The following is a 25,620-nucleotide window of genomic DNA, read 5'->3' as shown; positions in this document are numbered from 1 at the left end:
GATTGTGCGGGCGTCCTCAGCAACCCCACGGCGGCCATAAACGTCCCAGAAATCCACAGGTAGCCTTGGGAAACCTCCCTTATCCCCATTCCTCTGGCTGCTTCTTCTACTTTAATTTAAAAAGCTATTGATGGCCTGGCTCAAAGATCCCTGTTTTTCTATTCAAACAGCTTTCTTGAAGTTTGGAAAATAGAAAGTATTCCTCCGGGTATAAAGAACACACATTTCAAGAATGAGGAACCTGGCAAAGTGAAATTAAAAAGTTGGCTGTAGATAACACAGCTGTCAGGCGCAAGTGTTTTATTACCAAGGTTCTTAAAACGAAGCGCTAAGTAAAGGTTTCTTCCACCTGCGCACCGGGGGGGACGATCGGCGGCTCTCAGACCCGGCTCTCCGCTCCCCAAACACGGCCTCCAACCCCCCCTCCCCGCTCAGCCTCGGGTCTGATCCTGTCTCTCACTCTCGCTCCCTCCCACGCGCCCTCCCGGTTGCTTCCCTCTTTTTGACCAAGCAAAGCCCGAACACATACTCTCCATTCGTACTCTAGGATAGCTAAGATTTAAAGTGTCAGCAATATCCGAAACATAAAACAAAATCTGCTCCCACAGCAGCCACAGCAACAAACCGCTGGTCACAAAGTGCCCCACGTCGGTCACCGTCCGCAGGCGCCAAGGCGCGCGGGTCACGGGCGCCAGCCCCAGGGCAGCCCGTGGGAGCAGGGAGGGAGCCCAGGGGAGCGGGCCGGGCTGTGCCGGGCCGTACAATGCCCGCGGATGGAGTGACTCTTGGAAGTTGAGTGTTTTTCAAATTTCATAGGAAATGATGCTTGCTCTTGGCATGGAGACATGTGGATCTCCTTTCTCTCCCGAGGACACAGTTGTGCTCAGGCTGAGTTGGAATAAACACGCAGCTGGGGAGGGAAGGGGTGAATTTATGACTTTCCCTCGCAGGCGATGTGATGCGTTTGCACAGAGGCAGTCAGCACTGGGCCTCTCAAGCCGGCGTGGGTCTCACCCGCTGGTTCTCAAACAGCCTTCAAAAGGCAGCTGAATGTGGAGACCCGGGGCCTTGGGTGGGGAAAGGGGCCAGTATTTGCTGGCTTTGGTAATCAGAGGGCATGACAGGCCACCCATAGGCCTCAGCTTCTTCGTTTGGAAAATGGCTTAATATACTTGCACGTGGAGTCATGATTATATGGAGGATGTAGGTACAAAGGGGTGGTACCGTGTCTAGCCTGCCTGTCTGTCCCCAGCTCTCCATGCTCCCTTCCTTCTGCTCACTCACCCATCCCTCCATCCATGAATCCCTCCCTCCATCCACCCATCCATTATGAACTCCTGTCACAGACCAGGTTGGCAATGGCACAGAGCCGTGAATAAGACAGGGAAGTCCTGCCTGAGGGCAGCTCCTGCTCTGAAGAGGAGAGAGAAAGTTTACAGTCATCCTCAAGTACTAGAAAGAGAACACAAATGAGTGATTTAGGGAGCCCTGGGCCAGGAGGGGAGGGGTCCAGACTGCCGCACCGGGGGCAGCAGCCCAGCCGACACCACGGGGCACCAGGCGCATTAGGGCTCTTCCTCTGTGCCACGTACTGTGCAGGGTCTGGACCCATCGCCGCAGGGAACACCCGTGGAACGCCCTTGTGAAGTTTACCATCTGGGGAGGGATGGCCGGCAGAATCCCACAAAAGGTACAAAATGACAAGGTAGGCGAGGGTGAAGGAGGGCGCAGATGGTCCTCCTGCCAGCCTGCGTGGGATGCTCGGGTCCAGAAGGGAACCAGCCAGAGGACGAGGTGAGGCAGAGGGCAGCCATGGGGCAGGGAGGTGGCTGGGGACGGCCACACGGGGCCGGACCAGGTTTCCTGGGTCTGAGCAGGACCGCGAGCTGCAGAGTGATGCAGGGAGGAGACGCATCCGGCCTGGGGGTGCAGGAGGTCTCGTCCCGGTCGCCCCCCGGCTCCCCTTTCGGCTCTTCTCATCCTCCCCGGATCAGGAAGGACCAAAAAGGACCTGGTGGTTCGGAGAGCGGGAGCGGGGACGTGGCCGCTTCCCTTCGTTCTCGGCCCACAGGAGCGCCCTCTTGTGTCAGCTCGTGGGGGCTCCTGGTGGATAGAGCTGCGTTCCCTCCGCGCTCAGGTGTGCCGCACCGGGTAGCACCGGGTACTCCCTGAGAGACGCTGACCCGTGGCCGACTAACGTCTTTGCAACAGTGTTTATAATGGCAAAATATTTGGAACTTAAGTATGTCCGTCGCTAGGGAGTGGGTTGAGTAGATCGTGGCCGGGTTTCTCAACCTCAGCACTACTGACATTTGGGATGGATAATTAATTCTCCGTGGCGGGGCTGTCCCGGATGTTAGGCAGCACCTCTGGCCTCTGCGTACTTGATGCCAGGAAGCCCCCTCCCCATTCGTAACAACAAAATATGTCTCCAGATGTTGTCAAACCTTCCCCCGGAGGGCACACTTGGACCCAGTTATGAACCCCTGGGTTATGGTGCATAGACGCCACGGGACATCATATTGGCCCTGAAGAAGGGGGAAGACCTTTCCTGGTCTGGACTCCAGAGAGCCCCTCCCTCGAAGTCAGCAGGTCCGTGGGAAGAGACGCGACCGAGGTGGGGTCTGGAGGTGAGGACTTGGAAAACCACTGGCAGGAAGCAGAGACGGGGGACACGGAGCGCAATGGCCCCATGCTGGTTGGCTCACAGCAATGGCAAGAAAAACCATCAAGAAAAGCCGATGAAGTATAAGGAAAAGGATGCCGAGCAGATGTGTGTACCGTATACACTTCCTTGAAATGAAATGAGTGTGCGGAGCAGCGTCTGCTGAGCCCCGCTGGGACCCTCGAGGCCGTGGCACCAACGTCTCCACGGCCGCTTTGTCTGCTCCCTTGGGACCCAGGATGTGGGCCCAGAGTCTCTGACTGCCTGTCCTGTTTGAGGTCCAGCGAGCACCCCTGGACAGGTGTCAGGTCATGTAGAAACCCCATCCAGAGACTCATGTTAAGGCCCCCAGGATGTCAGTACGCCCAATTAATTCCAGTTGGCACCGAGTTAGCAAGTTTTCCTGAAGAATGCTCATTTTTCCGAGTAGTCCTCATCGGTTTTATTTACAAAAACAGAGAGCGGCTCTGACATACGGACCAGATTCGCTGGCAGAGCAGTTCACAGTGGAAAAACGTCCGTTTTTGTGGACATTGGCTTGACATCCGCTTTTCCCTCCACCCGGGAGCGGGGGGAGTCGTGCTAACGGCCGCCTGGCCCACTGCCCACCGCGCTCTCCTTAGTGCGTAAATGTGAGAAGAAAACACATCGTCCCTCTCCTATCTTCCCCTGCCTGACTCACAGGCTCGAGAGTGGCTTTTTGCTGGCTCAGCTGAAGCTGGGGGCCCGGACCTTGGCCTCCCCTCCAGCACCATCATATACACCAGCCGGTCTGAGCTGAAATTTCTCACTTAAGGTCTTCTCTTCCAGAAAAAAATTATGAAAGTGTCCCTCTTAGATCATAAGAAATGTGGCTTAAAAACTGAGAACATCTGGTCCGAGCTGATGGTTTAATGGAAACATCTCCAGGGGTTCCTACACGCCAGAGCCCTCCAGGGCAGGCACTGAGAGCCTCTGACAGAGCAGCCAGGAATGGCGGCCCAGGCCGCGGCCATGGTCAGGCCATCAGCCACATACTCCTCTTGACAGAACAAGACATGTAGTTGGGGAGGAGAAATGTCACTCTGGCCCTTTAGGCTCAACTGCCACCCAGCCCCCAAAGAACAGGGCAGTTAGGAGCCTTCGTACTGAGCCATGGAGACCCCAGGTGCCACGGGCGGCTCCCTGACAAGGGGCCTGTGAGTCCAGGCAAGGGCTGAGCGGTCCCTGCAGGCTGGGGACAATTGTATCCAGGCTTTGCTACATTGGGACACAACATAGCTCTTTCCGATATGACACCCCCCTCAAACTGTGGGCTCTGGTACATTGTTGGGGGGCACCTGGCGAGGTGTATACCAGGGTCCCCTCCCTCTGATGGTCTCTTCCTCTCCTGCAACCTGTGGGAGTACAGAGGAGCCCTGCCCTGGGAACGAGGGCACCAGCCGGAGAAAGGCCGGGATTTGTCAGGACTCGGGCTCTGTTCCAAAGCTATCTGCAGATGGAAACTTCTCTGAGAGTCTTTGCACTGCAGAGAGAATTTTTTTTTTTTCCCCATCCGCCCACGCAGGCAGCTCATTTGTGAGGCAACAGCACCCCCTCTGGTCAGAAAGCAGTATTTCCTCTAGAACTTTCCGTGGGGTTTCAAAGCACCTGTGCCCGGGGTAAGAGGGTGTGCTGCAGGTGTATGGCCGGGGAAGGGAAGGCAGGCTTCGCATGCCCCCTCCTGTCTGCGGGCCGGAACGGTTCCTTTCCACTCCAGCACAAGGCGGCTGCTCCTTCTGACCGCGGATGACGGGGGCGAGTAGGCAGAAAGGCCCGTATCCCGAGAAGCCTGCGCCCCTCCCCATGGCTCTCCTCCCCCAGCCCCCCAGCCCATCCCCGCAGGGCCAGCCCTCCCTAATGCGATCCAGATTTTTTTTGCTCTGGTCTGTTGCAGTCCCGGGGGGGCTGACTGGAGCCCACCTTGCCTTGATACCTCCCAGGACACCCCAGCCGGGGAAACTGGGCTGTGGCTTCCTCTGGAGCAGTCCAGGGAGCTAGGCTCTCCTGGGGGAGGGTCTGTTTATTTGTCCAAGTCTCCCCCCATAATGCCTGAAGAGATACGGGAGTTCTTTCCCCTTGAAGCTTCCTCCCACCCCTCAGGAGACAGCAGAGCGGGGTGACATGTGTCCCCTGATCTTTCGTACCGGGACCCCGGTCCCCCACACCACACCCTCTGTCCCGGGACTGCTCCCCAGCCTCACCCTGAGCCCCGGGACAGGTCACCCAGCTCTCCTGGCCGACTCGCATCCCAGGGGCCCTGGGAGACTGAGAAAGGGGAGACTTGGACAAATCAACAGCCCCCGTGCTGGGTGTTAGCACCGGAGGTTCGGGGAGGCTGGGCGGTCGCCATAGTCACACGGCAGTGAGGATTCGAGCTCGGCTCCGGGGCCGCTCTGAACCTCATGCTTTGGGAAGATCGCTGCTTCGTTCGTTAAGTGGCCCATTGTGTTCCTAAATGACTGTGGGAGGGGTTTTATCTGCATTATCTTTCCCAATGATCACTACAAGGGGCAGGTTATAAGGATGCCCATTTTATAGATACAGAAACTGAGGTACAGGTGGGCCAGCCCAGCTAGAAGTGATGGACTCAGTTTCCAAACCAAAGGCTTGGCTGGCCCTTCAACTTTTACTGAGCCGTCAGGTCATCCTGCCTCTGTGGGGGGCAGGTTTACACCCCTGCCTCCCGAACTGGGAACTGACGTCGTCATGAACGTTTGTTCCGTGTCTGCACGCGGCGGGCACTTCCCCTGCATCATTCAACGTCCCCACTGCTGTTCGGGGCTTGTCCGGTTATCGTCCCCACCTCGCAGATGAGGGAACCGAGGGTCAGAGGAGTTGAGAGACTTGGCCAAGGCCCGACAGCAGGAGCACAGCCAAGCCAGGGTTCAAGGCTGCCAGCAAGGAGCCTCAGCGCTTGGCCATCATTCTCCAGCAGTTACTGGGATTAACGCTACCATCCACATGCTGGCCTCCGCGTAGGAGTTGCTTAGTCCACAGATGTGTTCTGAACGCTCCCTCCAGGTCGGGGTGTGGGCTGCCGAGCGGCTCCTTCCTCCTCACTGACCTCTGCTCTGACGGAGGGATAAGCAGGACACACGGCCATCTGGGCAGGGACCCAGGAGGTGAGGGGCTCAGGGAAAGCCCGAGTGTATTCTTGCTGCCTTCTCCTTCTCTCCCGCGGCCTACCCTGCACCATTCATCCCTCAGCACCCCTGTCCACGCCCCCAACAACACCTCCCCCAAACACAGGGGCATTTCCGTAGGGGGGGTGTCCCATGGCTCTCTTGTCTGCTCCGCACGCAGTGTGCTCAGTTCCGCTCAGGGAGGAGCTCGGCTTAGACTCTCGGTCCACGGGGCTTGGATGGGGCTCACCCGCCTCCCTCCCTGACCAGAGTGATGAACCTGTGGCTCAGCCTGGACAGGTGGAGTCATGATCATTTGGCTGGTGATGGGCACGGCACAGGAAAGCTGTGTGCTGCTGGGTGGGAGCCAGCCGTGGTCACTGGCCTTCCAGACGCCCCCCCAGACCCCGGTGACTCTTGTCTCCTGGTATCTTGCTGTATGCAGTCCCTGCTCACCTTGGTAAAGCCAACTGGCATTACCAACCCTAGAGGGTAGAATGGAGGAAACATGGCTTCTAGGTGAGCAAAGACATTACAGCCTCCTCCTTGATCACTCTTCCCATTGTCCTGCCGTGAGGACACGCAAGCAGCCATGTGGAGAGGCCACGTAGCAAGAGACTGCAGCCTCCTACCCACGGCCTTTGGGGTGTGCCGTCTTGGAAGCCGCTCCTCCAGCCCCATTCAGTCCATGAGATGACGCAGCCAGGCTGACATCTTGGTTATAACCTCACGAGAGACCTCAAACCATGACACCACTTCTGAACTCCTGGTCCACAAAAATTGTGTGAGATATTAGAGGCTTATTGTTTTAGGCAGATACATTTTGTGGCAATTTGCTACACGGTGCTAGTAGCAAATATAGAAGCAAGCACAGAGGAATGTGGCTTGAGAGATGGAAGGTGTCACGTTCATTATGACCTATTTGGACTACCTAGATCCAGCTGTGCCTGAAGCCAGGAATCTTCAAATTTCTCAGTTAATGAGCCAATCCGTCCTTTTGCTCAAGCCAGTGTGGGTCAGGTCTCTTTGCAACAGAAAAGCCCTCATCAATACAGGGGCTTGAACAATAACATATGCACCAGGAATCCCACCCGGGCCTTCTGGGCCAAGGGGCTGCCTGAGCCCATCTTATGTGAAGGGAGAGACTCAGAAAGCCATCCGAGAGCCATAACCTCCCCTCCATCGCTGAAGAACCTTGTGCGTGCCCATGGCCTTGGGCCTGTGCCAGGGGGCTGTCACTCAGGGTCCTGGCTTCCAGGGATGCAGAAGCAGGAGGGGGCCTTGGAGCCAGCCCCGCCCCTCAGGCCCCCAGAGGGCCCCCTGGACCAGCTGGAGCTGGGAGAGCCAGGGGGTGTTTGCGACATTGCCAGATGAGACGATGACTAATGGCCCTGCCAGGCCCTGGGGACACAGGGCAGGCTCAGCACGGCAGATGTTCCTGATTGCAGGAAGTCAAGGCAGGGGGGGCTCAGGGCCCGCGGCTCTGCACCTAGAGCGGGCTGGGCCCAGGCTTGTTAAGAACGAAGCGCTCGGCGCGGGTAGGCTGGCGAGGGAATGGGGATGAGCTTGCGCGAGGGCCCTCCGCAGAGGCCGCCATCTGCTTCCAGTTAATGACACAGGCTTGCTCTGGTGTTGCTCTTTTTTTATAAAAAAACAACAACTCAACAAAAAGTCATCTTTTCTTTTTTTTTCCCTTAAATGAAGTTAATTGTTTTTTAAGTCGCCATATGTTGCCTTCGGTTCAATCCCTTCTCAGTCGTTTACGGAACCCACATTGGAGGGCCGGGTCCCCGAAGGGCCTGTGTGAGCCCCAGAGGTGCGTGCTTCTGGAGGAGGGGCCTCAAAGCAGAACAGGGGCTCTGTCCCCCGAAGAAGGGGAAGTTGGGTCCCGTGGGCAGGAATCCGGGCGGTCTACCAAGCCATGGTCTCCCCAGCGTGGCTGCACTTTGGAATCGTGGGGGGAGATGGAGAACGCAGATGGCACGGCCACCCATGCTTCTCTTGGTCCCTGTGTGGCCCTGGGCGTCTGGAGCCTACAATTCCCCCAGGTATTCTAAGGAGACGCCAAGTCGGCCCAGGGCTGCACTGCCTCGGGGCATGGCCGGGAGGATAAAACCCTTACAATCCCCGCTATTACCCCGATCGCTGCAGCAGTGATTATTAAGTTATTTGAGCTGAGAAAATTGGGGTTCTGGGGAGTCAGCTGGTCTAGCCCATCCGGGCTGAGCACAGGGCTCTGTGATTCCGAAGCCCCGGGCCGAGACGGAAGCTATTTTAACTTAGCCGAAGTAAGAAAACTGGTATTATTTCAGTTCTAGCTCACAATCAGCAATCACTCTACATTTTTATGTTCAATCAATAGGCGGCTTGCGGGGTTTAAAGACTCGGGATGTGAGTGGGAACCTTTCTCCCCTAAGTGTGCCCAAACTCCAGATTCTAGAGACTTCAGGGGAGCACCGTGGCTGCAAGGCACAGAGGGGGCAGGAAGTTCTTGCCCTAGGGTTGGGGGAAGAGAGAGGCAGTGGGGGAGAGGGGAAACCCTGCTCTGGGAGCAGCTGCGGAATTATCAGCCTAGAGAGAGGGAGTGAGGCAGGTGCCTGGTAAAGCTTTGATCCCTCGGAGGAGATGGGTGGGCCATCCTGGACCAGGGAGCAAAGACATCTGAATCTTGAGGCCACCAGCAAGGTCTTGCATAACGAACAGCCTTGAACTTCTATGGGCAGTAGGGGAAGGGGGCAACGTCACAGGGGCTCCTAGTGGCGAGAGGGAGCCCCCAGATTTAGGAGTCAACGCTGGGAGCTTATTTCTCAGTTATCCATCTTTCTCGCTTAACGCTTGTCATCTTACGCCCGCGGTGGGCGTGAATCTGAATCACCTGGAAGGCCTCACCCTCAGGTTTCTAAGAATTTGCTTCTCTCCCGGGGTCCCAGGTGCTGCTCATGTGGTGGCCCAGGGACCTCCGAGAACTGCTGTCTTGACTGACGTTCACAACAGTCTCGCGAGACAGGGACAGAGGGGGACGCCGGAGCTCAGGGAGTGGAGGCTACTGCCCGAGGCCGCCCAGCCAGACAAGCACAGAGGCAAGACCGGAGCCCCCCACCCAGAGTCAGGTACCCTGCTTCTTTCTCATTTGAGGCTTGTTCTCAGACGGGCGTCCTGAGTCGGGACTGACTACACTTCCTGTTCCTTCGGAAGCTTTGAGAGTTTTTGATGCAGAGGCTGCTCCCAGACCCGTTCGGTCCAAATCCCTGGGGTGGCCCCGGGCTGGCAGGAAGTCCCCAAACCGGATGATTTCACTGTGTGGTCACACGGGAGATCCCGGACTTCGGAGGCCAGACCAGCCTTAGCAGCGAGGCTGGGCAGCACCACAGGAGGGCCACCCCACAGGTGGCCGACCCCCACTAGCAGACGCTAGTCCTGTGTGGTCAGCAGTCCCCGGCAGGGGGCGCCCTGGAGCAGGCCAGGCCCCGCAGTGACCAGGGTAAGTAAGGGAAACGTGACTTTCCCAGCTGGCGACAGTTGTGGGATGGGGTGGGCAGAGGCCTCAGGTAACATTCAGGGCAACCTACAGAGTGCCCGGGTGGCTTTGAATGTCAACTAACAGCACAAACATCTGTATCATAAGCATGCCCCCAACAGTGCACGGAGCACGTGTCCGCTAGAATTCTCTGTCAGAGTCTTTGCACCCTGAATTTATTTGTTAAATGCAGCAGTTCTGTGCAGAACCCTGCTCTGAAGAGGGACCCCAGCCCAAGCAGGTGACTCTGCGTGCACTGGGCACACCGCTGGGGACAGAAGTCAGGAGGGAGGGACTGAATGAGCGCAGTTGTTCATCTGGTTAAGCCCTTGGAGCGATGCTGTGTGGCCAGGGGGTTGATTCTCCCACTGGAATACCAGGGTCTGCTCGGCAGGCCCGGGAGCCAGCAGGGTGGGGTGGGTCCCCAGGATACACACAGGGGACATGCACTCTCAGGGACCCCTCCGTACTGGCTGTTTCTGGCCCTGCTGAATAGATGCATTTCTTTCCAGCTTTCTTTGAGGGGTGCAGCCTTGGGATTGGAAAGCACCTTTGTGGGGAGGGAAGGGTTTTAGGCACTGGGAGAGGGGAACCAACCCCGCCCCCCAGCCTCCAGCACAGAGCATCCGGCCACCACCTTGATCTCAGCTTTGAGAGACCCCAAGCTAAGAACCCAGAGCCCACCGGGACTTCTGACCTCCGGAAACAGTAAATCAGTGAGGTTGAGTTCTTTGAAGCTGCTCAGTTTGTGGCGATTTGCTACAGTAACAATCAAAAATCAGTCTCTGCTTCAAACCTCTGCAGCCAGGCAAAGTGTAGTTTCCTTAGAGCTCCTGAGAGAACACGGGGCCCAGGCAGATGGCCCAGGATAACGCCCCTGTTTTAGGGTCTGTAACCTGAAGTCCCTTCTGCCACATCACGTGACATTCACAGGTGCCGGGGGCGAGGGTGTGGCCGTCTTTGGGGCCATTCTGCCGCCCTCGGACTTGCAGAGCCCCTCGAGAAGTCTGCCTCCGCACCTGCACACCCACCACGCTGCTCACAGAACGTTCTGGGGCCCCAGCAAGCAACCTGCACCCTGGCCTGCGGCATCACTCTCCTGCCCCCAAAGGTACCCAGTCTCTGTTTCTGAAACTTTCTGAGAGGCGTGATACAGAATGTGTATCTCTCCATCTCTGTTTCCTGCCATCTAACGTTACTCTGTGAGATTCACTCATGTCGTTGTTGCTCTAATGGGATACTCCTTTGCACGATCATGTTCTCGTCTGTGCAGGCTGCCGCTGACGGGCACTGGGGTCGTTAGGGGTTTGGGGTTCTTGTGAATGCGGCCGACATGCCATCTGGGCTACAAAGAGTCTGAGGTGGCTTCCGCTGACACGCGTCCCACGAGCGGAGCCGTGTAGGTGTGGGTGAGCGGCGACTGGTCCCACGGTCCGGACTGCAGGCTGTTGTCCAGCGGCTGGCGGTCTTGTCTCTGCGTTGCTGGGCCCTGGTGGCCTCGGGCTGTCACTCCACTGTCCTGCCTCAGTTTCCTCTCCTCACAGAGGGTATTAATAGCCGCCCCCTCGAAGGTGAGGGTGCGTTAGTCCTAAGTACACGGTAAACACTGGCTATCGTCATCATGAGCCCAGCAGCATAACGAAACTGAAAATACAGGAGAAATTAAAAACAGGGAAGGAAAACAACAGTAGGGACCTGCGGTGGGCTCACGAAAGAGCCCCGTGCGGGGAATGCCCACTCTCAAGTCCACATACCCCCACGAAGTGGGCAGGGAGCAGAGAGCCCACGCTGTCCGCTTACAGGCTCGGGACCCAGGGAAGCTTGCTTGGGACAAAGGGAGAGCAGTGGGACCAGCTGGAGTAGAGTGTGTCCTCCTGAATGATTGACTTCTTATATACAAATCTGATTTTTATTTTTTAATGTAAATTCCAGTGTAACTAACATACAGCATGCAATATAGTGGTTCGACCATCGTGTACATGACTCAGCTCCTCATGGTAAGTGGACTCTGAATCTCGGCCACCTGCCTCCCTCTGGTGGCCATCAGTGTGTTCTCTGTAGGTAAGAGCCTGGGTTTTTGTTCCTATCTTTTTTTCTTTGTTCGTTTGTTTCTTAAATTCCACATATGAGTGAAATCATGCAGTATTTGTCTTTCTCTGACTTATTTTACTTAGCATGATGCCCTCTAGATCCATCCCTAGTGTTGCAAACGGCAGGATTTTGTTTTTTTTATGGCTGAGTAATAGTACTCCGTTGTGTATACACACAGACCGCATCTTCATCCATTCCTCTGCCCACGGACAGTGAGGCTGCTTCCGTAATTTGGTTCCTGTAAGTAATGCTGCATTAAACATAGGTGTGCGTATCTTGTAGAATTAGTGTTTTCACGTTCTTTGGGTGGATATCCAGTAGCAGAATTCCTGCATAATATGAGAGTTCTATCTGTCATATTTTCAGAACCCCTCATCCTGTTTTCCAGAGCGGCTGTACCAGTGTGCGTTCCCACCAAGAGCGCGCGAGGGTCCCTTTTTCTTTACATCCTCTCCAACACCTGTCGTTTCTTGTGTTGTTAATTTTAGCCATTGGGACAGGTGGGAAGTGGCGTCTCATTGTGGTTTTGATGTGTATCCCCTGATGCCGAGTGATGTTGAGCAGTTTTTCACATGTCCGTTGGCCGCCTGATGTCTTCACTGGAGAAATGTCTGTGCCTATCTTCTGGCCATCTTCAAAATTGGATGATTTGGCTTTCTGGTGTTGAGTTATGTGAAGTTCTTCCTATGTTTTAGGTACTAGCCCTTTATCAGAGATGTCATTGGCAAATATCTTCTCCCACTCAGCAGGTTGTCCTTTAGTTTTGTTGATTGTATCTTTCGCAGGGCAGAATAGGTTTACTTTGACGTCGTTCCCAAAGTTCATTTTTGATTTTGTTGCCCTTGCCTCTGGAGACCTATGCAGAAAAACGTTGCGGTGGCTGCTGTCAGAGAGATGACGGCCCATGCTCTCTTCTCGGGTCTGTATCGTTTCGGGTCTCACGCTTAGGTCCGTAATCCATTCTGAGTTTGTCTTTGCGTGTGGTGAGAAGCGGTCCTGTTTCATTCTTCTGCACGAAGCTGCCCAGTTTCTCCACAGCATTTGTTGACTGTTTTCCCACTGGATAAGCCTCCTTTGTTGAAGATTAATTGACCATATAATTGTGGGTTTATTTCTGGGCTCTCTGTTCTGTTCCATTAACATTTTTGAGTCGACTTTTGTGCCGCTACCATATCGCTTTGACAACCACAGCTTTGCAGTCTAGCTTGAAATCTGGGATTATGCCTTCAATTTTGTTCTCCCTTTGCAGAATTGCTTTAGCCATGTGGGGTCTTTTGTGGTTCCATACACATTTTGAGGATTATTTGTCCTAGTTCTGCGAAGAGAGCTGTGGGTAGGTATTTTGATTGGGATTGCCTTAAATATGATTTTTATTTTTACACCAAAACAAAGTTTGAAGGAGACTGAAAAATCCCTTGCATTCTTAACATTAGGCAAGGCTCTTCAGAAACCTCTAGCATTTGCTCCCTGCCCTTGGGTGGACAGGGCAGCGCCAGATCTGTGCTTTCTGATGGCACCAGAGGGCAAGAGTGTGAGGTCCAAGCTTCGTAAGGCCCCAAAGAAAAAAGCAAAAGGAGCATCTTTCCCACCTTTCTCCTGGCTTTGGCTAATGCTGAGGTTGTTGATGACGGCGTCATGTCACACCGGCTGGATGGGTCCCTGCTTGGCCTCCTTTACTGATTTGTAGCCCTTCTGAGCTCCATCCACTCCCTTCCCAGACCCAGGACTAGTAGAGAATAAAGAGAAAGAGAGGAAGGGGGAATAGGGAGCTAGAAAGGAGAGGGCTTCTGAGTGGGGGTGTCAGAGGCTGGTCCCTGTCCCAACAGGTGTTAGGGTCAGGCTGGGGTTTGGAAAGCACCAGGCAAATGCACTTTGGGAAAGGAATGCTGTGGAGTGTGTGTGTGTGTTGGGGAGGTGGGGTCCACAAGTGCTCAGCAGCAGTGGCCGAAGGGGGGGGGGTCTGTCCCCAGCACCGTGACACTGACGCCGGCCCCCCAGGAAGTGAGCAGAATCCCTCGACCAGCCATGGAGCCTTGTCTTACCCACTGTCTCCTGGGGCCTCTGTGTCCCCTGTGAAATCAGTGACAAACAGCCCCGAAAGTGTTGGGAGGAGGGAGCGGGAGCACTTTGGCCTGTGTCTGGCTCATAATGGCTCTCTGTAAATGGGAGCTAATGCTCGTTAGAGAGCCATTGTTGGGCACGTCCTCACCCTCCCCTTCTTTCACAGAGGGCTCAGGATGGCACCGTGCCAGAGCAGCGGGCCGTCTGGAGCAGGGAGGAGGGTGGACGAGAGCTCCCAGCTGGCCCCAGAGTCGGTCCAGTGGGATGGGTCACACTCTGGGCTCCAAGATCCAGGGGTCCCGGCCAGGCACATGGGTCGATGGGAAGCTACAGGATAAACCTGGGACATATTTTAACCAAAATATTTGAAAATTAAGAATGCGATGACTTTTATATTTAAAAAAATGTCAGGGTATTAGAAAGCAAAAGATAAAATTCTCATGAATTTAATGGCACAAGAAGGCAGACTAGTAGAGGCACTGCCTCCCAGCCCTCGGTGGCAAGCACCCACAGCCCTGTAGACACCTGGGGACCCCCCCCCCCCAGTGCTGGGAATCTGGACTCGGGGATGCGGTCTCCTCAACAACCACTAGAAGAACACGTGCTTCCTTCCACCGCCCGACAGACAAAAGTAAATCCTTTGCTCGGGTGTAGGTCACACCTGTTAACTTCTTATTGCAAATAATACTTCCCTTACCTCTTCTTTCCTCGGTATGACCAGTTTGGGGGCCATTTCTGGCTGTCGGTCCATGTCAAGACCCTGGTACGTGATAGTAACACACTGTCCGTGGATCTGGTATCAGATGGTGACCCCCACCCCCAGATGTCTCTGTGAGCAGCACCTGAGCGCACCCCTAGCCTAAATGTTGGGCTCCAGTGACACTCCCTCCCACAGAGTCTAGATCTGGCCCCCGAGTGAGCATGACCCTCAGGTGTCCTTGTCTTCGGGCAGACAAAGCAATTCCAGGCTTTGAAGGATTGAGACCCAGGTTGAGGGCAAAGCCAGATTTTCACCTGCAACAGCCAGACCTCTTCCCTGCCCACAGAAAGGGTCCCTGCCTTTTCCTATAAGTGCCTTATGGGGCCATTTCTGACTCTGCTTCCTGTCCAGGCTCCCAGGTAGGCCCTCTGCCCTCACACACACACCTCTTCGATTACACCCGTCCCGACACAAGCTCTTCCCAGTTCCACCTTTTCAATAACGTATATACAGTGAAGATCATCCATTTAAAGGATACAGTTCGGCAACTTTTAGCAAAGGTAAACAGGCGCGTGACCACAACAGGACGGACAACGCACGTTTTCATCTCTTTCAAAGTGTTCACTCCCGCCTCTTTGTGTCACTCTCGATAATTCTGCCTTTTCTTCATTTCCACATAAAAGGACTCATGGAGCCATTTCCGCGTCTGGCGTCTTTCATCCCGCAAAGCGTTTTTGAGATCCATTCATGTTTTAAGTGGGTCTGTAATTGGTTCTGTTTGTTATCGCTGAGAAGCCTTCAAGCGCGAGGGCACGTAACTATGTCTTCGTCTGTTGAGGGACATTTGGGTTGTTTCCAGTCTGGGCTACTATGTATCAAGTTGCTGTGAACACTCAGGCGTGTTCTGGTGACCTGGCTTTCATTTTTCTTAGGCGAATGTTTAAATTAGCCTCATCTTTAAAATGAAAGATATATCAGGGGCACCTGGGTGGCTCAGTGGGTTAAGCCGCTGCCTTCGGCTCAGGTCGTGATCTCAGGGTCCTGGGATCAAGTCCCGCATCGGGCTCTCTGCTCAGCGGGGAGCCTGCTTCCCTCTCTCTCTCTGCCTGCCTCTCTGCCTACTTGTGATCTCTGTCTGTCAAATAAATAAATAAAATCTTTAAAAAAAAATAAAATAAAATGAAAGATATATCAACTTTTATTGACGGCCCATGACTTTTGTATCAGATCTAAGACTTACGCTGAGATGGTGAAGATTTTCTCCTTTATTTTCTTTAAAAAAAAAAAAGATTTATTTATTTGAGAGTGAGAAAGAGCGAAGGGAGAGCATGAGCAGAGGGAGGGGCAGAGAGAGAGGGGGAGAGCCCTCTGTAGACTCAGCAATGAACAACGGAGCTGCCTCAATTCCGAAGCCTCGAGATCATGACTTGAGCCCAAATCAATCAAGAGTCAGAGTTTCAACCAACTGAGCCACCGGGCTCCCCTTTGGTTTTTTGTTTGTTGGTTTGCTTTGTTTTTGTTTTTGCTATCCCATGGTAATATTGACTTTTCTATTTAGATTTCTCATCAAATTTCAGCTCATTTTTGCATGTATTGTATGTTGAGAGTATCACGATTTCTCCCCCTTACGGACATTCCGTTTTTCCAGTCCCAGGTTTTCCAGCCCCAGTTTCCAGAAAACACCATCTTTCTCGTGGAATTCCCTTTGCGCCTTATTGAAAAGCATTGGACCATCCACGTGAGGATCGATTTCCGAACTCACTCTTCTTTTCCATTGATCTGTTTGTCTGTCTTAATGAGATGCTGTGCGGTCTGGTCACTGCGTTGGCAGCAGTGGTAGTTTGGACGGTATAAGTCCACCAACTTTGTTTTTCTGTTTCGAAGTTATGGGGGCTGTTCCAGGTCCTTTGTATTTTCGTATATGTTTTAGAATCAAATTGTTAAATTTACAAAAAAAGATTATGATCACGGTCGCTCTGAGCCTGCAAACATCAAGTCTTTCTATCTATGAATGCAGTACAGCTGTTTGCTGAGGACCTTTTTAATAGCTCTCAGCAAGATTTTGTAGTTTTCAGGGTATTGATCTTGAATCTGTGTGGTTAAATTTGGCACCAGGTATTTCACGTTTTTTGACATTATTTTAAAATTTCCTTTTCCAGTTGTTTGCTAGCATGCAGAAATGCATTAGTTTTGTATATTGAGTCAAAGCAATCCCTCTCAGATTTCAGAAGACCTTCTTTTTGTAAAAATTAGTACATATAATAAGCCACTTATTAGTTACTATGACTAATGTGAAACTTCTAAAAAATAGTCTTTTTTGATTCCTTGGAATTTGATAACATACATAATCACACTCTCTTTGCCGAATGATTTTTAATTTTGAATTCCATTTCTTAATTAATAGAGAGCCACTTAGTTTTCCTACTTCCTTTTAAAGCCATTATGGAACTTTTTTCTTTCAAAGAATTCATTCATTTTATCGAATTTATGCCGTGTATCAGCATAAAGCTGTTTAACGTCGACGGTGTACTCTCTTTTTTAATACCTTTATTGAATTATAATTCATATACAAAAAATGCACATATCTTAGTATAGTTTGATGAGTTTTCATATATGCAAATACCCATGATGCCATCCCCACAGTCAAGGTCATGGCCACACTCAAGGTCATAGACACATCTACTACCTTCCTGAGTGTCCTCATGGCCCTCTGTTTGTGCCTGTATGAGAACATTTAACATGAGATCTACCTTCCTAATACATCTTGACATGCACAAAGCCACATTTTCTCTCTTCTTTCATTCCTGATATCGGTCATTTGTGTCTCTTTTCTTCTTGATGGGTCTAGCTAAAGGTTTACCAGCTTTATAGGTCTTTTCAAAGAAATTTTTTGGCTCACTTGAGGTCCCTGTGTTGTTTTGAGGTTTTCTTTTTTCTTATTTTCTATTCTTCTTGTTGGCCCCTGTGCAACGCTTTTGCCCTGAAGGACTTTCGATGAATCCTCAGGCCTCCCAGGCTCTGGGCTGGAGAGGCAGACGCTGCAACGTGTGCTCTTTGAGGGACGGTCCGGCTTCAGGGTGAAGCCCCCGTGCCTGGTCGGCGGGCTGGATGGTCCCTAAGGCCTGAGTTGAAATTAGTTCAGTTGCAACGTGTGGTCTACTTATTTTTTTTTTAATTGTGGCAAAATGTAAACAACAGAAAATTGACCCTTTCAGCTTTTTAAAAATAAATTCATCCTCCTGTGCTACCATTGCTACCATCTGTTTTCCCGGCTGAACGCCCCACCCCCGACAGCAACCTCCCACCCCCGTCACGCCTCCTGCCCAGCCCGTGGCACCCACCTTCTATTTTCTGTCTCCGAACTTGACAACTCCAGGAACCTCGAAAGTGGAACCCACAGTATTTGTCTTTTTGTGTCTGGCTTATTTTACTTGGCATAATGTCCCCAAGTCACCACGTCGTAGCAGGTGTCAGGAACTCCTTCCTTGCTCAAGTCAAATAATTTTTATTCCCTTGTATGGATGGACCACATGTCACGTATCCATTCGTCCATCCGCGGACGTCTCCGCTGGGTTCACGTTGTGGTTGTTCCCAATAACGCTGCTGGTGAACGTGCGTGTGTCAGCAACCCTTTGAGACCCTGCTTTCACTCCTTTTGGGTATATGCCCCGAAGTGGAATTTCGGGATCATATGGTAATTCTACATTCACTGTTTTGAGGAACAACAATACTGTTTTCCATGTGGCTGCATCATGTATTTCCACCAACACTGAGCAAGGGTTCCCGCTTCTCCACATTCTCGCCAACGCTCACTTATTGTTCGTTCGTTTGTTTTGATCACAGTCACCCTACTGGGTATGAAGTGATGTCTCATTGTGCTGGGTGTCATTTAATTTTAATTTTTATAGCTTCTTTTTTTGAATATTTTATTTGTTTATTTGTCCGAGAGAGGGAGAGAGAGAGCACAAGCAGGGAGAGCGGTCGGGGTAGAAGGCGGCTCCCCGGGGAGGAAGGAGCCTGATAAGGGGCTCGACCCCGGGACCCTGGGATCATAACCTGAGCGGAAGGCAGCCGCTTCATCAACCACCGAGGTGCCCCTGATTTTGACAGCTTCTTAAGGGGAAAGTGTAGGATAGTCTTAACCATCCCACGCTGCCACCCCATTTTATCCAGGTCCACGTTCACCAAAGATTGGGAAAAACAACTTTTAAAACCAATGATTTATCATTGAAAGGTATTTTAGGGGAATAAAAGGCACCTCAAAAAAGAATGGGGTTTAAGTCAATGACTTTAGGCTTCTTCCTCTAATCTCAGACGAGGGCTCATCAGAGCCAACAGTTAAATTTTCAGGAATTTTATAAGCTGCTTGTTAATCACAACCATTATTATAAATTAGAACTTTTAAACTTAAATAAATGATATAATAAAACAAAGCAAATAATTATTCAAAGGTCATCACTTCCAAATGTCTTAACCATATTTTGCTATTATCTATGTTCTTAAGGTCATTTATGTCTAGCGTGTCTGTGGGACAGAAACACTATTTGCCGGTTGGTGTCTCTTCCCAAACGGTAGTCAGCAATGTCACATCAGTAGCTGGTGATCATCCCTGATGGCAACATTTATTCCGTGGAGGGCAGTCCCTGTTAGATTGTTTTCTTGATTATCTAGACTTAATAAAGTGATAGAAGCGTGTTAATAATGCAAATTAACCTTAAACATGGCCCGTCTGTGGCTCTTACATTGTAAAGAGCACAAAAACACTGAGGAAATAATCTTTTGGTATTTGAAAACCATTATCTAATTCAGCAAGGAAGTTACTCACATCATTGTCAAATGAGCGAAGTTTTGACATATGTCTTTGTGATATTACTTTTGTCTTACTCGCTAACATAAATGAAAATATCAACCAGTATTCAGGTGGGAACTGTAATTGTTTGTCAATGATGTGAGCCGAATTCTGTGCTGAATCAGATATCAATCAAGTGTTCATTCGCAGACTGCTAATGTGACTCTATTGTTGGCAGTATAATTTTAAAAGCTGGCGATGGAGTTTCAAGAAATGCAATGTACACGGAAGTTATCCTCGTGTGGAATTTACAATAGGGCGTTGGAACTCGTGACTCCCAGGCTGTTACTCTAAACCCTTCATGTCGGTCAACTTTATAATCTAAATATATATGCACGTCCTATATGCGTGTTTTTTTCTGGAAAGCCAGTCATGTGGTGTTTACTGGCATGTGACCACTCTTGTGTGCTCCAGAGCCCATGGGCAGCCAGCTGTCCCCTCCCAGTGGCTCTAGGAGGTGCAGAGATAGCTCCGAGACCGTGGGCTCTATGCGGAGGTCTGAGCAGCGACCTGTTTCTCCAACCTGAGCACATTCCCGAAGGACATTTCATCTCCAGGGGGGGTCAGACCTCCAGACTCCAGCTGGAGAACACTTGACGTATGACTCAAAAGCTTAAGCTACAAAAGTGGTCCGGTCATGCGTTAACCCTCTAATTGGGAGGGTTTTGTCAAGTTCTTTTTTTTTTTTTTCTTTTCTTGTTTTTTTTTTGAAAGAGAGAGAGAGAGAGCAGGAACAGGGGTGAAAGGGAGAAGCAGGCTCCCCCCCTGAGCAGGGAGCCTGAGGTGGGGCTCGACCCCAGGACTCCGGGATCACTGCCTGAGCCGAAGGCAGATGCTTAACCAACTGAACCACCCAGGCGCCCCTTGTTAAGTTCTTTTAAAAAGTTTCCCATAGCAAAGAAAGGGACAATTCAATTCCTGGTGGCACATTCCCTGCAGAGAAGTCTCCCCATGGGGTCCACACCAGTGTGGGGTCCACTGAGCCGCAGGCTCGCGTCTCCCACACTGTTCTCAGCCTTGTTATGGTCACTGCCTTTCCAGCGTGAGACCCGCTTTCATGCCATAGGCACGGTGTCCTCGTGAGTCCCTGCAGAGACGGCAGCTTTCTAAACCAGCCTCAACTAACGGAAGGCCCCTGGGGTCCTGAGTGCCCAGCTGGTCCCCTGGGCCCCAGACCTTCCTGCTGTTCGCGCAGAAGCTGCCACATCCCAGCGCGGGACGTCCTCTGGCTGCCTGGACGAAGTGCAGACCTAGAGGTTGAAGACAGCCCTGATGCATTCTCTAAGAGTTCTCGAGGTCCGATGTCCTCGAATCCGTCTCCCTGGGCTACAACCAGGGTGTCGGTAGGGCTGCGTTCCTTCTGGAAGCTCTAGGGGAGAAGTCCTTTCCCTGTCTTCATCCACGGCTCCTGGCTCTTCCTCCACCTTCAAAGTCCGTGGCATTTCCGATCTCTGAGTCCGAGCCCCTGCCTCGCTCTCATGGAATGTATTTCCATTGGGCCAACCTGAAGAGTCCGGGACATTGTCCGCATCTCAGGATCATTAACCTGATCTCCTTTACAAACTCCTACTGCTCTATAAGGCCACATTCAAGGGATGAGGGTGTGTACACCTTGGGGAGCCCTTCTTCACCCAACTGCCCCCCACAACCCCCCAGTCTTGGCACGCCGTATGGCTGGTCGTCTGTTAGCGGCCCATCCCCCTCCCTTGCCCTCGGCCGGCACCATTGTTCCATTGCAGATGCCTTTCCCTGGTGAGCCTGGACCCAGGGGCTGTCAGTTCACCACCCAAACCCGGGTGACGCCCCTGTCCTTCCGCCCCGGACACGGCCAGAATGATTCATCTCAGCCCAGCAGTGTGACCTTCTGGAAATTAATTAACCTTTGGGGCCATAACGGCTTCTATCCAATGAGAGTAATAAACCTTCCTCTTCCCGCCGGTGTGGGATGGAACGGGAGAGGGTGTGTGGCTCCCTCGCAAGGGATCTGAAGGGCCCTTGAGGGCTGCAGCTAGCATTTTAATCAGATCCCCATTGTCAGGGGTTTATTCACACAGTCCTTTCATTTCAAGGAGGGCCCCTTGGGCTCACAATGCCTCATAAATTAGAGCAGCAGGACGGAGCCTGCGGTTTGGAGCGGGGAGAAGAGGGGCTGCCGGGGGAGTGAGTGCAGGGCCAGGACGCTGTGTGGGCTGGGGCGGGGCTGGCGCACAGGACGTCGGGGCGCCCAGGCTGTCCCCGGGGGCGGCCCCCATGCTGGGCTCCCGGCCTGCGCCTCCCGGGCCCCTAACTCCCAGAGGTCGCTGTCAGCGTGCTGGAGGGGAGGTGAAAAGCTGCAGGCCCTCTTTTCATTAAGAATCTGGATGTGAAAAATCTATTTATATTGAAAGACGCAACTTTGTGGACATTATGCCGGATGCAATCAGCCAGCCACAAAGCCCAGGTGATGCTACGTGCGGGAGGTCCCTGGAGCCCTCGCGTTCGGAGAGAAGAAAGTAGATGGTGGCGGTCAGGGACCGCTGTCCTGAGCAGAGGAGGAAGAGACACACAGACGCACAGGGAGGAGGCCACCTGGCCACAGAGCCCCGTGGGGCAGCTGCGAACCAAGGACTGCCAGACACCTCCGGATGCTGGGCTTGGGGGGCCCCAGGGCAGATGCTGCCTACTGGGTGTTAAAGCCCTTCCTCCTCCTTTTCGTGACTCCAACACCAGGCCAGGGCTGGGAAGCGCTGCCTGGAGGAGATCCCAGGACGTCCGTGTGAGAGAGGAAAGTGCCATCTTAGGACCCTTCTTTGTTCTTGTCCTTGTCATGTTTGCGGTTCTGTTTGTCCTCTCTGCTCCCGCAGCTCGGGCACCAGCCGGGACGACCATCACCCAGTCTGCCTAGGACTGCACTCCCCCTACTCAAATCAGGAAAGTTCTAGGTTTTAGGCATGAGCCAGGCCCCCAGGGCCCTGCTGAGCCCCTGCAGTCTGTCTACCGTGCTGTATATGGGGTGACCAGCTGTCCCGGTCTGCACAAGACCTCCTAGTTTGGGCCTGAAAACCCAGAGGGTGGGTCGCCCTCTGGACCTGGGGTCCTCACCCCTGGATGCACCTACCAGTCGCTGGGAAGAGTCTGGAAACCCTGGTTCTCTGGCCACGCACGCAGAGACCTTGACTGCATTGCTCTGGGGAGGGCCTGGGCTGCCTGTTCAGACTGGTTTCCTTCTTCTTGTGTTGGTTTTAATAACATAGCTCTTAAAACAGACGGTCCATTGTCAGAATTTTCAACTTCTTGGCACAAATGTTTTTGTCGTTTCTTCTCGCCTGCGCAGTGTCTGTGACAAAGCATTCTCTTTTCGTCCCCGGTACTGGCCGTTGGGATGCTCGGGCGCTTTACCCTCTCACTTGCCCCATTGCTTTGGTTTTATGGGCATTAAGGGCTCAGTGGTGTCTCCCTCTACTTTTCATCGCTGGGAGTTGTAGTTACATGTTTGAGGGTAGAGTACATGGGCTTCCGGGGACACACTGACCACTGCTGTGGAACGCGGGTCGCGATTTCTCCCCGAGACTCTCGTCCGCCCGCGAGAGCGGTGAATGGGACCACCCAGCTCCATGCCAGACAGACCTTCAGGAAGGGTCTGTTTGAACCTGGAGTAAGATGGGTCCCAGAGAAATAGGAAACCCAGGAACAAATCAAAAATTAGGCACCAGCGGTAAAGAAAGTTAAAAATGACACCAAGACGGGAGAAGTGGAGAACCCCGTTGACTAAAGCCGGGAATGAGAATCCACACTTCTTGGGGGGCTGCTGACTTATTTCCCAAGTCATTCGCATCGGGCGGGGGTGGGTCCTGCAAGGAGCCCTGAGCCAGGTGCCAAGGACCGGAAAAGCTGTGGGGTGACCTAGAGCATCTTCTCATGGTCCAGGAGTCACAAACAGGGACACACAGAGCCTCGTCTGTCCTGGCCGGAGTCTACGGATCATATGGATCGCGTCTCTTCAAATCCAACAGTCCTTCGGCTGGAGAGAGCGACCGTTCCGATACCGGCGGTGCAGGGAGACTGGGGCAAAATGAAGTCCTTCCTCGGGGCGTTCAACGTAGAACACGTGGAACGCAGAGACGGGATTCAAACCCCGATGTGCCTCTCCCGGGCCAGTGCTCTTTATGCCCGTGGACTCTGTCTTGGTTTCAGGGACGACTGTATTTTATATAAAGTCCCGTAAACTTTCCGTGTAAATGCGCGGATGGAGCTGTGTTGTGCATGGAATAGCAACGTTGGATGCGGTTTGGAGAAACAACAAAAACGCACGAGGGCGTGGCCCTGGGTCAGGTCCCGTCCACACCTCCTAGGGGCCTTCTGGAGCCTTGCAGAGCACTGGCAGCTCCTGTTTTAATCAAACTGCCTTGTAATGTGTTTGATCGCGTTCTCTCTCCATTCTGAGAGCGGTCCAGAAGCCCCAACCTGCTGTTAGTGGGAGAGGAGGGTGAACCAGAAGGCAGGCGGCAGACGCCGGGCAGGGGAGGCCCAGGTGACCCTCCCTGTCCTGTCCAGACCCGCTGGAAGGAGACGGCTGTGTGCTGGGCTTCGAGCCTGTGCTTTTCAGACGATGGTCCCCTCGCCTTGGGTCACCTGGCCTCAGGTAGGGCACCATGCTGCCCGTCTTCTAGGCACCTCTTTGAACCTGAAACTTTCAAGTTTTAAAAAACGCTATTATTTCATACCCAGAGAAATAGGCCCCTATGAGGGAGTAAACATGAAATTCCCATTAATTTTCCAGCTCAAGGGGAAAATGAAAGAAAATTGAACGCTCTCCTGCCCTCACCCCATAACTCGGCGGGGGAGGTGGTGAGTTCCATTTGTTCAGCTCAGGAGGATTTTGATGGGAAAATCAGTGACGCTTCCACCCGACCTACACGGCAGCCCTCCCGCACGTCGCCGGCCCCGCTCCTGGAGCTCCTGGGGGCCGAGCTCAGGCGTGGTGCGGCGCGTGACTCTTCTCGACGTTTCCCGGTGCTAAGTTGTTGCCGTTACCCTCCTCGTTGTGTCCAAGTCCGTCTGGGGCCAGGGCTTGCCACCTCCCTCCCTCGGACGCCATGTGATCCGCCGTGTCCCAGAAGGGGCCACCTTCCTACCAGCGTCCTGCACCTGGCTGCGGGTCACCCTCCTTGGAGGTGGGGCTGAGCACACACTCCTGCCGAGTTGTCACCCAGAGAGCCCGACTGACGTGGACAGAGGGGGACAGAGCACGGACTGGTCCACAAGGTCAGGTCCTTCTGAAGCACGGCCCTAGAGCAAAGCAGGCGGGCGCTGCCAGTGCCCCCTCGCCCCCAACCTGGAGCAGACAGCCGGCATCGCCCCCCACGCCCACCCCTGGAAGGAAGCACCTTGCCGGCCACACGGTGCCCCTGGCTGCCAGCCATTCCCAGGGCCACGGCACTGAGATGGACCCGACCTCCATGCCCCACCTCGCCAGAGGAACCCGTTACCCATCCAGATGTGGTCGTCCACGGACGGGAGCCCCAGGGTCAAGATCTGAGGCCTGGGGGCAGGGTCCTGGGTGTACGCCCTCTCTGCTTCCCGCCTTCCCTGCCACATCCCTCCTCCCGCCACCTCCAGCCACACGCCGACCCCCTCCTCACTGGGGACCCGGCCCTGAACTTCGCTCCAGTGTTTCTGAGTGATGCCCTGTCGGCTTCCTCTTCAGACCCGCCGTCCCCCGTGGGCGCCTCCTCTGCCTGGGCCCCGGGCTCAGGGTGTGAAAGTTTCTGCCAGTGGACTGTGCCGTCTCTCAGTTCCTGGCGGCCACAGATTGGCCCGGCTTGTGACCCCACCTATGCCTCCTGCCCTCGAGGCCAGGAGCTCTGTCTCCACGGAGCTTCCCCTCTGCGTGTCCAGCCTGCTTCTCCCTTCGCCGAGACACATGGCTGCATTAGGGCCCACCTGGACGGTTCGGGACAACCACCATCTCGAGATCCTGAACCTCACCATGTCCGTGCAGATGCCGTTTCTACAAAGGCCACATTCGCAGGTCCCTGGGATGAGGATGTGGGCTTATTTGGAGGGGACATTGCTCAGCCAACCACACATATGTTAATGGATTTAATCCACACAAACATATCATGAGATGAACTATTAATAGCCCCATTTTGCAGATGGGAAAACGGAGGCAGAGAAAGTTCAGGCAGAGAAGGTTCAGCTCAGCCGTGGAGCCGGCCCCGGAAGCCAGGCCTCGGGCCCCGGGTCTTCTCAGTGTGCACCGGCCCCGGGGGGACCTTGTGGAGTCGTTCTTGTATTCCACAAGCCTGCGAAGCTTCGCTTCCGAATGAAAATAATCCCGAAAGCCCTCAGAACAGAGCTGAAGTCCCCATGTTAAAAACCTCCCCTTGAGAATTTAACCTATTAAATTGTGAAAATGTCTTTCCATCGGGACTTTTCAGGGTAATTTTGTTTTTATACTTGGAAAGAGAACTCGAAACCCATCCCTGCTAGGAAGTCTCTTTTATATGTGAGGTGTGTGTGGGGGGGTGTCCTTCCGGGATCCTTGGCGTGCCGCCCTGGGTCTGGAGCCCGATTTGTCCTCTAGGACAGTTGTCTGCTCCGGCACTTGCTGGA

The sequence above is a fragment of the Neovison vison genome, chromosome 8, assembly GCF_020171115.1.
Source record: "Neovison vison isolate M4711 chromosome 8, ASM_NN_V1, whole genome shotgun sequence".
Classification (NCBI taxonomy): domain Eukaryota; kingdom Metazoa; phylum Chordata; class Mammalia; order Carnivora; family Mustelidae; genus Neogale; species Neogale vison.
This window is presented reverse-complemented; position numbering follows the sequence as displayed.